Source organism: Terrapene carolina, unplaced genomic scaffold (genome assembly GCF_002925995.2).
Source record: "Terrapene carolina triunguis isolate 2854851 unplaced genomic scaffold, T_m_triunguis-2.0 Scaffold198, whole genome shotgun sequence".
NCBI classification, from domain to species: domain Eukaryota; kingdom Metazoa; phylum Chordata; order Testudines; family Emydidae; genus Terrapene; species Terrapene triunguis.
The window spans coordinates 3,015,654-3,029,479 of NW_020664549.1; the positions used below are offsets into that span (position 1 = coordinate 3,015,654).

Sequence of the window (13,826 nt, forward strand, 5' to 3'; positions counted from 1 at the left end):
TCTGTCTTTTCTGTTCTGATCGTAAGCTCTTCCAGGCAGACATTCTCCTGTGTACCTGTACAGTGCTCAGCCTAGTGGAGCTGCTGTAGTCAATTCCAAAAGCCTGGAACAACCCTAGCAGAACAGGCCTGAGTTGAGTTGCTAAGAGGAGTTTGAGACACTGTCCCACACTGGCTATAGATGCAGTTGGGTGTTATTTGCCAGCTGAAGTACCGGGTCCAGTTCTGGGTGCCACCCTTTAGGAAAGATGGAGAAAGGGTTTAGGTCAGGTTTTATGTGAGGAAAGGTTTAGAAAACTGGGAATAGTTAGTCTCAAGGGCTGTAATAAAGAGCCCAGGGATCAATTGTTCTCCATGTCTGCTGAAGGTAGGACAAGTACTAATGAGCTTAATTTGCACAAGAGATATTTAGGTTAGACATTATGAAAAATTCTCACTATAGAGATAGTTAAGCTGTGGAATAGGCTTCCAAGGGAGGTTGCAGAATCCCCCTCATTTGAAGTTTTTAGTAACAGGTTAGACAAACCTGTGAGGGACAGTCCAGGTTTACTTGGTCCTGTCTCAGCACAGGGTGCTGGACTAGATGACCTCTTAGAGGTCCCTTCCAGCCCTGCATTTCTAACGGCCTTGTTTACACTGCCACTGAAACTTTCTTCGCTCAGGGGGGTGAAGCTACAGTGCTGGGACTGTACAACTACACAGCCACGTTACAACTACACAGCCACGTTAAAGCGCTGTTGGCTGTGTAGACATGCCCAAAGAGTCCGACTGCTGAGAACAAACAGACTCATCTCTGCCATACACCTTCAACACTCAGTTCCCCCCGCCCCATCAGCACAGAATGCTGTCAGCGGACCAAATCCTCAGGTTGATTTCAGCTGGTGTAAATCAGCATAGCTCCTTGGAAGGCGTAGCTCAATCTCTCTAAAAAAACCAACCCACACTCCACGCTTCTGCGCATGTGCGCCAAGCAAGAGATGCAGAGAAACATGAAATCATCGCCTGAATTAACAATTCAGAAAGCTCCTTACCATTTCTGACAGCTGTTCCCGCTCAGGCTCCCAGCTGACGCGCTGCTCCCACCAACAAGCGGCACAGGCATGAGGGAGGGAGGGAGTGGGGAGGACAAAACTTATAGCCACTTGCACCCATCACTGCAGTGAGTTTCAGGGGTAGGAAGGGGATGTTGATAGGATGCCTGCAAGGTTGCCTTCAAGCCTGGGCTATTTGGTATAGAAAGGCAGATCCAGGGGTGGGGGTTCAACTTCTCTAAGTGGATCTTCCACATGGTAAAGGTAATTGGATTACAGGAAGGTGCTAAGCCATCCACCCTCCTGATGTCAACTGGGATTTGTTCTTGGAGTAACTGGACTTGCCTTCATTCTGGAAACAAGGCGCTTGTTTATTTGACTTACAATAGCACCTATGCAGAGAACAGGGCCCCCACTGTGCTCGGTGCTGTTCATATACATAGAGGGAGACGATCCCTGCCCCAAATAGCTTACAGTCTAAACAGACTAGACCGGCAAAGGTGTGAGGGAAAACAAGGCAGAGGGAGGAAACCACTCTCCCAAGTCAGCAGAAAAGTCAGGTGTCCGGAATCCGTGCTGTGCTCTCCACACTGGCCCACGTGGCCTGCCCAGTGCCCATAACCTGCTGCTATCAGCAAAGGACTCTGACAGCAAGGGTCCAAATGGAGTCCCCACTCAGCCCTATGATCCCTTCAGCTGGTGAAGGGCCCCCAGGGCAGCTGCCGTCACCCTGGGCAGCTAATAGAATTGCCTGCAAGCCCTGATTGGGCATCTGCAGTCCTATCATGGCCCCAGCCTCGTGTCTCATCCATGTGCAGGTCACTCAAGTTAGGGGTGGGTCAGGAGTGGATTCCAGGGATCATGGGTAGAGGATTGGTTTTGACATTGATTAGTGTATGGAATAAACCCTCCTTAGTGTTTCCATCTACAAAGCCCTTTACAAATATTAACCAACCCACCCCTGCAATCCAGTCCCACCTCCACAGGAGGTAAAGCAGCAGCATCCTCATCTTACAGGTGGGGAAACTGAGGCACAGAGGGGTGAAAAGTTGCATCCAAGTCACCAACTACACCTCCTTTCCATTCACTCCCTATTGCAGGATTGAAGAGCTTGAAAAATTGGCTGGGAGGATGCTATTGGGATCTACTAAGACCTGGGTTCTCTTCCCAGCTCTGCCACTGACTTGCTGTGAGACTTTGGGCAAGTCACTTCCCCACTCTGTGCCTCAGTTTCCCCATCTGTAAAACAGAACACTGACTCCCTACACACAAGGGTGATGAGAGGCTTAACTCATTCTTGTCTACCAAGAGGTATGCAATCCTCAGACAGAGGGTGCTGCAGAAGGCAAAGTATTATCACCATCAATATTTAATCTGCCGTTGTCCAGGGCGGACTGTTGTACCACACAGAGCAAACGGCTGTGGTATCTTGTGCATCTCAAGCCTTCGCCCACTGCAAAAAAGCCTTGATTAAAGAAAAAAAACAAATAGGGGGCAGGTTTATAAGTCTATGGAAACTGTTATTCCTTCACATTAACGCCAAAAGCAACTAATTAAAACAGCATCAAAGTCAGATGTTTTAGGAGTTCAGCCTCAGAAAGCCCTGGCAGGGGGTGCCAGGGAATGCAGCTGCTGCAGCCAGTTGGAATGGAGGGAAAACACTGAGACAGGACCTGCAACTGGGACACTGCACCCTGAGCCAAGCACCCCACCTGGGTAAACATCAGAGGCGGCTGCAGATGGCCTGGGACTGGCCAAGGGTGTTTGGTGAACTACAAAAACCAACAAGGAGTCTGGTGGCACCTTAAAGACTAAGATTTACTTGGGCATAAGCTTTCGTGGGTAAAAAACCTCACTTCAGATGCATGCAAACTACAGACTTTGGGCAGGCTAGTAGAGCCCTGGCACCGCCACGTGCCATCTTCAGATGTTCAGATTGACCCCCCCACCCCACCTCCAGCACAACAGTACAGCTCCACTCCTTCTGGGAGACAGTGTTACCCACTCAGTTTTCACCCTGTCCTTGGAGTAAATACTCCTTTTCCCCATCACCTACATTCCTGCCCTCCGAACCCCTTTCTCCCATCCCACAGGTCCCTAGCATGTGCACTTTGAACCTCCTATTCCCCCCAGCTCCCAACATATGGTTCCCCACCATGTGCAGTCTACAGCCCCTCTCATGCCATCCTCCCATGCACAATCTGCAATACAAGCACTGATCTAGAAAGCATCGAAACTAAACTGGATAAAAAAAACACATTTAAAATCTGGGCATGGGAATGGTTCCCTTTTGAGCCCTGCAAATTGAACCAGCTTTGAAATTTCAGGAATTTTTCTGGTTTTTGGACCAGCTCTATTCAGGACCTTTGGAATGACATGCTGTGTAACCATTAGACATCACTACCACCACCTCCTCCAAGGAGGCAGATCATCCATTAGGTCTATTAAGGACATCTTCTGTGAAGGAGCATCTCAGCACTTCAGGTACTGGTACCAACATCATCAGTGGCAAACCCTGCTAGGAAGTACAGGAGGGTGAATGGCAAGAAGAGAAAACCAGAGGCAAGGAAGGCTGTTTTGTGCCCAAGGCACTGGACTGGGATTGAAGTGAACTGGGTTCAGTTCCCAGCTCTGGCACAGATTCCCTGAGCCACTTGGGCTAGTCACTTGGGGCATGTCTACATTGCAATTGTAAGTGGGATGGCAGCAGGTGTAGACCTACCCGAGTAGCTTTGATCTAGTAGCCTAAGAGCAGTAAAGCCACAGCAGAGTAGGCTGCACAAGCCAGTCTGGGATTCTGGACAAGCCAATTACTCAGGCAGCTAGCCCATATTGAAGCCTGGGCTACCAGATCTTCATGGGGCCAGAAGTGTCTCTTGCTTGTGTGTTTGGGGCCTAGTGCACTGGGTGCTGTGCAATCTCCATTGGAGCCTCAAGGTACTCTTGTATTAGAAATATCAGGCTGGGGCAAGGTCTATGGGGAAGGAAATTCTTCCCCCAGTCCAGGAATTCCCAAAGCCAGAGAAGGGTGCATTCATTGTATTTAAATGGCAATTTTCTGTCATTGGTCCTTGGATCTCTGTTCTATTACTTGGAGTTACCTTCGAATCCCCAGCAGGGGAAACTCACCAAGCAGGTACCAATCCCCTGCCACTCGGCTCCCTCCCAGGTGGCTTCTCGTGCCAAAATATAAAAACAACCTTGAGGGCTTTGTTGATGCAGCAGGTAGCAAGTTCAGTCAGAGCTGCTAGATCCACCCAGGGCGGAGAATCAGCAAAGCTGGGCCACTGTGTTGGTTCTCCTCCTCTGCAACCTGTGAGATTTAGCCCCAGCTTCCTTTATCTGAACCTGCCCCCCTGCAGCTAACATTCCTAGAGCTATGTAGGTACATGGAAGAGCAGAGGGCAGCCTTCCTTGGCTGGGAGGAGCAGCACTTGTCCAGACATGCTGCAGTCCTGGCTGGCCCTTCCCAGGGCTGCATACAAGAGACAGGAGACATGAGAGTAGAAGGAAGAGAGAACGTGGAGGAAGGACAGATGGGCACAGAGGAAATCACACAAAATGAAGCAACAGAGAGTGGAAGAACATCAGTGGCATCGCTGGGCAAGCCTGCTGGGGGATGCCGTTACAAAACAGAAGCTCCCCAATGCTGTCAAGACCAGCTCAGTAAATGGGATGTAATCATCTCCCCTAACAGCATTCCAGCTATGGAAAGCCTGGGGCTGGAGCATGGATGAGAAACACTGTTAGGCCCACTTTTGCAACATTAACCAGAAAACTCTGGTACTGGGGCCCTCCCGGACATCTTATTTTGCAGTTGACCGGCCCAAAGAGAAACAGCCTTGTGGAGCCCAGGGGAGCAGAAGGAAAATGGGGTCAAAGAAGCTTTGCTCCCCCAAGCCTGCCTCCTACTAAAGCAGGTAGTGTCTATGCTCAGGGATAACCCTGAGCCAACAACTGGTGTCCATGCACTAGTACTGACCCTTAGTGCAGATGATGGGATTCAGGGGGTCTTTATGAGTAAGAATTTCTGACTAGTCCACTCAGTGCAAACCCCAGCACATCCTCATCAGCACTTGGGGGCCCCCCCAAGACCAGTGCTGCTACACTGATGGCTGAGTTGAGGATATTGCTCATGCAGAAAGGCCCTAACTAGGAGACAGCAGGATTAGATGCAGCCAGCCCATACGTCTTCTCCAAAGGTGTCCCCATTCCAGGTCCCCAGACAGATGTACAGCACCCCCTTCCCACCGCTCATTCAGATGCAAGGTGAGCAGTGGGAGGAGGAAAAGGCAGACACTGGAGAAACCAAACAGGCCTAGTCAAGGCTACATTTCCCCACTACTGTCACCACCATGTCAGCCCCACCTGTGACTGCAGCACTGGGGGACATGCAAGTACACAGTCGGCTAGCAGCTGCTGGTGCATTGGCCACCTGCTCCCACATGGGTTGGATGGCAGAGTTACTACAAGTTACACTACAAGAGTACCACTTTTGGAATCAGGCCCCCAAGGGGCTAGGTGCTTTATAGACAAGGGACAGATGACGACCCTGCCCCTGAGTCAAGCTATCCAAAACAGGCAGAGGTGGGTGGGAGGACAAGGTAGGCACAGAGTAGGGTGACGAGATGTCCTGATTTTGTAGGGACAGTCCTGATATTGGAGGCTTTTTCTGAGGGCTGGTCCACACTGGGGCGGGGGATCGATATAGGAAACGCAACTTCAGCTACGAGAATAGCGTAGCTGAAGTCGACGTTTCCTATATCGAACTAAAAGTACCTACTTCGGGTCCACGCGGCGCAGGCAGGCTCCCCCGTCGACAGCGCTTCCTCCTCTCGGCGAGCAGGAGTTCCGCAGTCGACGGGGGAGCGCTTCTGGATCGATCTATCACGTCCAGATGAGACGCGATAGATCGATCCCAGAAGATCGATCTCTACCCGCCGAATTAGGCGGGTAGTGTGGACCAGCCCTTAGATAGGTGCCTATTATCCCCCACCCCATCCTGATTTTTCACATTTGCTATCTGGTCACTCTAGAACAGAGCCATCAGGATGCCTGCAGCTGCTCCTGTGCATGGGGCTAGGCCAACCGAAAATGTGGAGAAGGCTCATCTAGTGCAGGCAGCCCCGCAGCCCAGGGCCTCTGGGAACTGCACTCCTGGGGTGGAAGAGTAGGAGCGAGCTCCATTCACAGCAGCTGCTCCACCCAGCTTCTTCCTACCTAGAGGACAATAGCGCAGTCCCTCCCTGCCTTCTCCTGCACGCTGGCTTCGCTCTCCTCTGCTGCAGCTACAGGAGTCCTTTCTCCACTCAAATCTCCCACTGCCTTTGCCAGCGGGAGGACTAGTGTAGAACAGGCACTGGAGCTTCAGCCACCTGCTTGATGCAGGTCTTGAGGACCCAGTGATTAATGTGCTGCTGGGCACCAGCGGCCTGTCTGCACTAGGACTCCCAATGCTGCCACAAGAATAGCCCTGGTGGGACCTTTGGGTTGCCTGGGACAGACAAGTCCTTGGGCATGCTGACAACAGGCAGATCTGCAGCCAGACACCTGGATTTCCAGACTAAGGGCAGGGAATTCCCACTGGAAGGACCCATGTTTAGTCTAGAGTGGGAAGGGGAGATCTGTCTGGCTCTCAGTATCACCAAGTAACTCTTGCCCCTTCCTGCTGCCATCAAAAGCCCTCCCCTGATCTCCCCCCACCCTCACAAGTGCTCCCAGCAGGGGTATTAGTGCACATCTAGCCAGACTGGTGCCCATGTCACAACACTGCAGCCTCAGCAGGGGCATCACTAGCTGAACAGACTGGATGTGGAACTCCCATCTGCCCTGGGGAGAGAGCCCGGGCCTCCAGCTCAGAGCCCGGGGGATGCTCACCCTGCCACTGCTTCACAGATGCAGAGGACTGATCTCCAAAGGGGTCAGTCTGCTGCCTCATCACTCCACCTGGAGCGCAGCAGCCTGGCAGGGCATTTCCCTGCTCAGTTCTGGGCAGTCATGCCAGGAGCATGCCCTGCACAGACAGCAAAAGTCCCCTTCCCCACTGGACACAGACTGGGCACCTTTCATGCCAACCCTGGCACAGCTGGGCTGTTCACTTGCTGGGAAACCAAGAAGAGGGTTCCTCTACCTGCCACAAACCAACACCTAGAAACCGTGGTGACAGGTGCCCTATGGAGAACTCAGCAAGGGTCAAGGGGCATCACAACTGGTTTCAGGAAAGGCTCTGGGGTTGTTGGACACTCTACAGGAGCTGAGAGGATTCCCTACGCACAGCCTCCAACAATCCAGCAGCAGACCAAGAAAGAAACCCACAATCACCCCCCAAGCCAAGACCCAGAGATGGTGCAGTCCTATCCCACCACCCCAACACCCAAACTGTCCCTTTCCTGCATCTTACTTTGCAATTCCCTGGGGGGGAAATCACCCAGCAGCCAGGTCAGAGGTCACAGCAGCACCTCACTAGTTGCTGGCACTGGAAGGGAGTTTCGTGCCACTGCTTCTGACTGGGATGTGAGGGCAGCGGGGGTGTCGGCCTCTCATTCAATATTTAGGTGCATTTCAGTGCTCAGAGAAGTGAAGGATTGAGGACACTGATTGGAGCCAGGCAGAGCAGAGGCAGCCTGCAAAATACTGCCACCACACCTGGCTCCTGTCCTGTTCCAGTCCTCCTGCCTGTGCTGAGGGGCCGCCATCCTGACCCTCCACCCGATTCATATTCCAGCTCTGGGCTCCCACCCCCGCAATACTCGGTCGATGCATCTTGAGCCTGACCCAGTCCTCCCACACTGCTGTTCCAACCCCAGGCTCCCAACACCCCTCAAGCCTGACTTGCAACCTTCCCTACTATTCCAGTCCCAAGCTCTGGTGATCCACCTCAATCCCAGCCTGTAGCCCCACTCACCCACTGCAATTCCTCTCCCTCACAGACTCTTGACAACCATGGTGTATGCTAATGCAGTGTGTTGCATTGCAGACAAAAATCCCATCAACTTTACTAAACTAATGATGTTTATGATCCAAGCCCCATTCAAGCCCACGGCCCCAGAGATACAAGGACAATAACCCATTGTACCAGCTCCCACGCCCTTCCCCTTTACTTTCAGTTCTGGTCTGAATTTGCCTCTGCCAAGCAGGGAGGGACCACCCAGATTTCAACCTCCCCCCCCAGAAGCTCCCTCTAATTCTTAGAGCTGCAGGGAGACCCTCAGCATCACCCTCAAGTGAAAAGCAAGGGTTGGGGCAGGTTAGTGAGCCTGTGAACTGAGCACAGGGGGCCTTGCTCCTGCTGCACATTCCTCCCAGCTGTGTAACAAGAACCACTCCACAAAGCATGCAGATTCAAACCAGATGCTCAGTGTGACAGAAGAATGCTCCCAACCTACAGAGCACAGGACCAAGCAGCAAGAAGGGTGCTGGGGGCAGAGAGGGGAGAGAGAAGAGCCAGAAGAGGACTTATTCTCAGTCATTTGCCTGCCAGCCATGTGGGCTGCAATCCAGCTTTTCCTGCTGCTTTATTTGCTTATTTTTTTATTTTAATTTGATGTGACGGATGGGAAGAGACAGGAGGGAGGGAGTGGTAGAGCCAGGCATGGCATGGAGCAAACTGCCCCCATATAGCGCTGCCAATGCACCACAATCCCACCCTGAAACACATCCTACTAGTCCAGGACCCGCTTGTCCACCCACCCACATGTCTGCCCTGTGCTGCTCCAGCTTCGTTCTCCCAATACACTTGTGACATCCCTGCCTGTTCCAGAGCCGAGTGCTCACGCAGCCCTACCAGGGCACCTCAACGCTTGCTGCCTCACAGTACACTTGATGCTCTTCCCTTCCTCCCCTCCCCCCACTATTTCAGTCCTGGACTCCCACACAGCCCTGCCAGACAGTGCACCTCAACCCCAACCTGCAGCCCCCACCCCACAGCTATTTCGACCCTTCCCCAACAGTGACCAGCTACAGTGCCGATGGTTCCAGTCCACATGGCTCAACATCACCCAGCTGAGATCACAAGAACCTCTTCTCACCAGTGCCTGAAGCCAGACTGCTCAGGATTAGCACTCCAGAGGGGAAGATGCACACCACCCATCCCATGCCAGTCTAATGACTATCCTATCCTGCAGCTGCATGCAGCCAGCCACCCCAGACCACCAGACAAAACATGGGTGACCCCTCCTGAGCAACAAAGGGACATGGGGAATCCAGATGGTGATGCTCCCTGTGATCCCAAGGGCAGGCTAACAAGGTCAGGGAGACCCACCCAGACACCAAGCAGCAGCAGCCGGAGAGAGGCTTATGACTGCAGCTCTCCCAAGGAGAAGTGTAGTAACAGACGGGAGTCTCCCCGGCTGGAGTTTTCTTCCTTCCTACCTGCCATGAGGTGGGTGGGGAGTCAACCAGGATTGCCTGGGTGCTGCAGGCCAGGGGGAGACACCTTCAATTCCTTGCCCACCTGCTGCAGGTATCCACCCACTCCAGCACAATGGATCAGTGGGGTCAGACTGCAGGGCTTGAACCCAGGGGGCCCTGGAGCACCCCGCTGCAAGGGTGGGATCCTCTGTCGAGTGGCATAAAGGAGAGGTGTGCCCCCTGAAGCCACATCTGTCCATGTCCCACCCCCCCGACCAGGAATAGTTTAGCTCTGCTGCCAGCATAGGCCCCACACTCCCTTCCCTTAGTCATTGCTGTGTCCCCCTGGGATGGAACCCTGCCCACAGCCCCCTATTGGAGATCTGAGGGGAGCAAGGAGGAAGCACCCCACCCTTCTGAAAGGAGAGCTAAGCCAGATCTTAGCACCTGTTGGAAATCAGGCTGGGCCAGTTCAGTGGTCTGAGCTGGCCTGTTCTGCCCCTCATCTCTGTACCCCATAGTGTGCAATTCCTCCTTGGCTTTGAAGGGCTGGAGGCAGCAGCCTCTCCCTCCACCCATTCCATCCAGTCCTCATGCTGGTCATTCATTGCACCCCCAGGAGCTGCCCCCAATGTCTCTTGCTAAGATGTGGGGCAACCTGCTGGCTCCTGGCTGAGCCCCCCTCCCCTGACCTGTTTGTTCCTTAAAAGCATCTCCCATCCCACCTGCTGCGCCACAGCATGCCAGGCTGCGCCACAGCAGGATCATGTGTGAGCAGGGAGGGAGGGAGGGCAGCCCCCCCCCCCCCACACACACACACAGTGCCCCCAGCCATCTCCCTGATGAATGAACTCTGCAGTGACGGAACCAGCTGACACCCTCCCTAGCAGCAGGAGCGCCCTGGGAGCACATGTTCCCAGCACAGCATCCCAGACAGACCACTGCATCCTGTTGCTCCCCTGGCAAATCCCCCTATAGACTAGACACTGGTGGGTCCCTTAGGGGAGCAAAATGTTTCTCTGACCCCATCCCTGCATGCCCCACCCAGTTAGCTGGCACTTTCCCCATCTGCCTGGCAGCCCTCCCAGTGGGGAGGGGGTTAGGAGAGGCAGGGCAGGGGACTGAGCTCCCCCTCTCAAATGAAGCCAGGCTCAACAGTAGGGGTGACAGACCCGGCATTGTGCTCCCAACCAGTAAAGTAGCATGTCACTAAGCTAGAGCCTAGGATGACGGACGGACACACACCTTATTTATATACCATAGTGCCCAGAGGCCCCAGCCAGGCTCAGGCTTCCAGTGCACGCAGCCAGAGACAGCCCCTGCCCCAGGGAACTTTCAGTCTGCTACAGCCAGGCAGGCACCCACATGCAGGTAAGCAGAATTACACACTGCCTGTTTTACTGTCTAAGCTATTGGTTATTTCATAGGGGCAGGCTTGCTAGCTTCCAACACTCTTCCACCGCCCAGTTCTCCTTGGAGAAATCTTCCACGCTGGCCTGGATTCAGCTCCACTACCACCTCCCTGCCCTTTTCAGTAAGAGGCTCTTAATGCAAGATACATTGGCGGGTAGAAGGAAGGAAGAAAAATTGAGGATGAAAATGCACAAGAAAATACTGCTGCATCAGCTGATCAGATCTGAGTCCAGGGAGCCAGGGAAAGTTCCACCCCCAACCTGCCAAAAAAACAAGTCATCAGGACCAGAGGCTTCTGCTTTATGGGCCCCCCCTCCATAAAAATGAAAGTTCCCCTGATCCTAGGTGCTGGGGGTGCTACCACACACCCTGGCTTGAAGTGGTTTGTGGTCTATTATATCCAGGGTTTGCAGTTTGGTTCAATGGCTCTCAGGCCCCCCCTTCTATAAAAATTGTTCCAGCCCCCCTGCGTCTGATAAAAAGTCAACCAACCCAGCCAGTAACCAGCCCCGTCACCCTCCTAAGCCTGATTAAACACACTCAAGCACAACACTTTCCCTTTTTACAAATATTCCTTCCCCGCGCCCCGGATACTCTCTCCTAGAAGCCCCCCCTCCCCCCAAGACAACAGAGCTTTTCTCTCGGTTTTAGAGCCAGCTCCACTTAAGGGAACTCCCTAAATTTTCCACAGCTAATTATAACTTGCAAACTCCGAAGGGCTCCCAGGGGCTGTTTTTGCAAGCATGGCAGGACTGGGCGAGTCATCGGCTTGATTTCCGTGGAGAAAGGAATTCCTCCCCTCACTGCCCCCCCCCCCAAAAAAGCTGTTTGTGTTGCTGCAACCAGCGATTTGAGAAAGCTGAGACAGACACACAACTCTGCTTTCCAGCCTCCCCGGGTGAGAGTCTCTCTTCTGCCTCCTTTCGCTCTGCGGACAACTAGCACCAGAGCAGAGAGAAACAGACACGGAAAATATGTTTGCAACAGTTTTCCATCCTGTGCCTGTTCCTCAGCCAGAGAGGAAGCCAGGCAGCCGCCCCCCCCCCAAAAGAGAGAAATCCCACCCAGCCCCTGCGTGGAACAGCAAATCCATGCATGGTGGAAGGGGACTGGCAGAGGCTACAGGCTGCCAGCACAACAGGAAAAACCACTTACTGTGCTCCTGGCTCGGGAGGCGAGGTTCCTCCAGCCCGAGGATTACCACCCGCCCAGCTGCTCCAAGTTGGGGCGCTTCAGTCTGGCGAAGAGCAGGCTGCGGGCGGGGGAAGCGGCCATGCAATGGCTTTGCACGACTGAATCAATTCATAGGCTGCGGCGGCTCTCGCTGCTTTCCCTCCGCCTCCAGCAATCCAGCCTTTCACTGGCGGGGAAGACCCCCTGGATTTCCATGGAAGGGAAGGGGTTAAAAAATCCCAAACTCCTGGATTCGCTTCCCCCCCCCCCCCCCCCCCCCCTCCCCCTCTTCGCTTGATTTGGCTCTTCCCAAAGTTTGGAGGGAAGCAGGAAGCTGGAAAGAGACCAATGTCCTTTAACGCTGAAGGTCTTTAAGGGGAAAAAAAACCAGCAAACCCACACCGCTCTCTGCACTGAAGCTAATCAGCAGATAGGGACGAGGCTTGGGTTTGTTTTTTCCTCTTCTCCCTCGCCTTCTCCTCTCCCCGTTTTCAGAGCCAGCGCTTTGCAAATTGAGCGAGTCCTACACGAGCAGCGCTAGCTTAAGAAAATGCTTGTCATAGCAACGCCACTGCCTACCCCAGCCAGCCTCACCCCACCCCAGAGAGGAGGAGGAAGTCTCTTAAGGTGGCCTCACAAGCCACAGTCCCAGCCCGCTGCTGCTGGTTCTCGGCTCTGCTTTTTTAAGGAGGAAAGGCAAAAGGCAGATCTCCCTTCTCCGAGAGTCCCCCCCCACCCACACACCTTTAATAGAGCCATGTGTGCTTCTGAGCAGGAAACCGGTGGGGAGATCAGTGCTGGGGGGAGGGTTGTGGGGTTTATGGTAGGGCTGGGTGTTGCAGAAAGCTCTCTTAATCTTTAGGGGGGGACACACGGTACACTGCTCATTTTTCCCTGCCATCTCTTGCCAGGCCTCCTATCTTTACAAACTCAGTGAAAGCAGAAGAAAAATACATGCACCCTGTCAGTTTACTGAAAAACATTAAAAAGACATTTCTACCTAATTTTCCCTGGGTTAGTAAATATTCCTTTATGATCCATGGTAGAGGGCCCCTGCCCAGGGGTTCACCCATGTGGATTAGATATCAGGATTGGGGCCTGGAGTAGTAAAATGGGAAGAAATTAAGAATCTAGGGCCCCAATCCTGCCATGACATTAGGGCAGGGGAGCTTTGCCTAGGCAGAGGTCATTGCAAGATAGGGGGTATAGTTTGTTACTGGTGATGGTTTGGGTTGTGTTTTCACTCAGGTTGGACAGTGAAAAGTAGGCTGATCAGTTTCACTTTTTTCTAGTCAGTTTCACTTTTGAGATTTCATGCCCCAGCCAAAAATTTGAGTTGCAAACAGTAGGAGACAAGTAGTCCAAAATGTATACATCAAATCCTCCTGCTTTCTTGTAAAGCAAGAACTAACTATGGAGATGATCCTGTTGATCTGAAGCCTGCTCCATGCAAAATAATTCATACCAGAGAATAGCCAATGTAATGCCAATTTTTAAAAGAGGCTCCAGAGGCAATCTTGGAAGTTACAGGCTGGAAAGTCTAACTTCAGTACTAGGCAAATTGGTTCAAACTGTAGTCCAAAACAGAATCATCAGACATAGATGAACACAATATGTTGGGGAAGAGTCAACATGGCTTTTGTAAAGGGAAATCATGCCTCACCAATCTATTACCATTCTTTGAGAGTGTCAAGCAGCACGTGGATAAGGGTGATCCAGTTGATAGTGTACTTGGACTTTCAGAAAGTCTTTAAGAAGATTCCACACCAATAGCACTTAAGCTAACAAAGCAGTCATGGGATAAGAGGAAACCTATGAGAGGAGCGAAGTAACTGGTTAAAAGATAGGAAACAAGAGGAAT

At 52.7% G+C, this 13,826-nt stretch overlaps 1 protein-coding gene across 4 annotated transcripts in view; it reads right to left on the reverse strand.

Moving 5' to 3' along the window:
- The window catches only part of LOC112118445 (plasma membrane calcium-transporting ATPase 4), a 98,413-nt gene extending 86,186 nt beyond the window's left edge, over positions 1 to 12,227 (reverse strand). For 2 of the 4 annotated variants that reach the window (XM_024216767.3, XM_024216764.3), the window contains exon 1: positions 11,948 to 12,224. The gene's annotated coding sequence lies outside the window, so the exon portion shown is untranslated. Of the gene's footprint in view, positions 1 to 11,947 lie in introns of all 4 variants that reach the window. The other 2 variants (XM_024216770.3, XM_024216769.3) reach the window with 2 other exon arrangements.
- Positions 12,228 to 13,826: the final 1,599 nt, after the last annotated feature.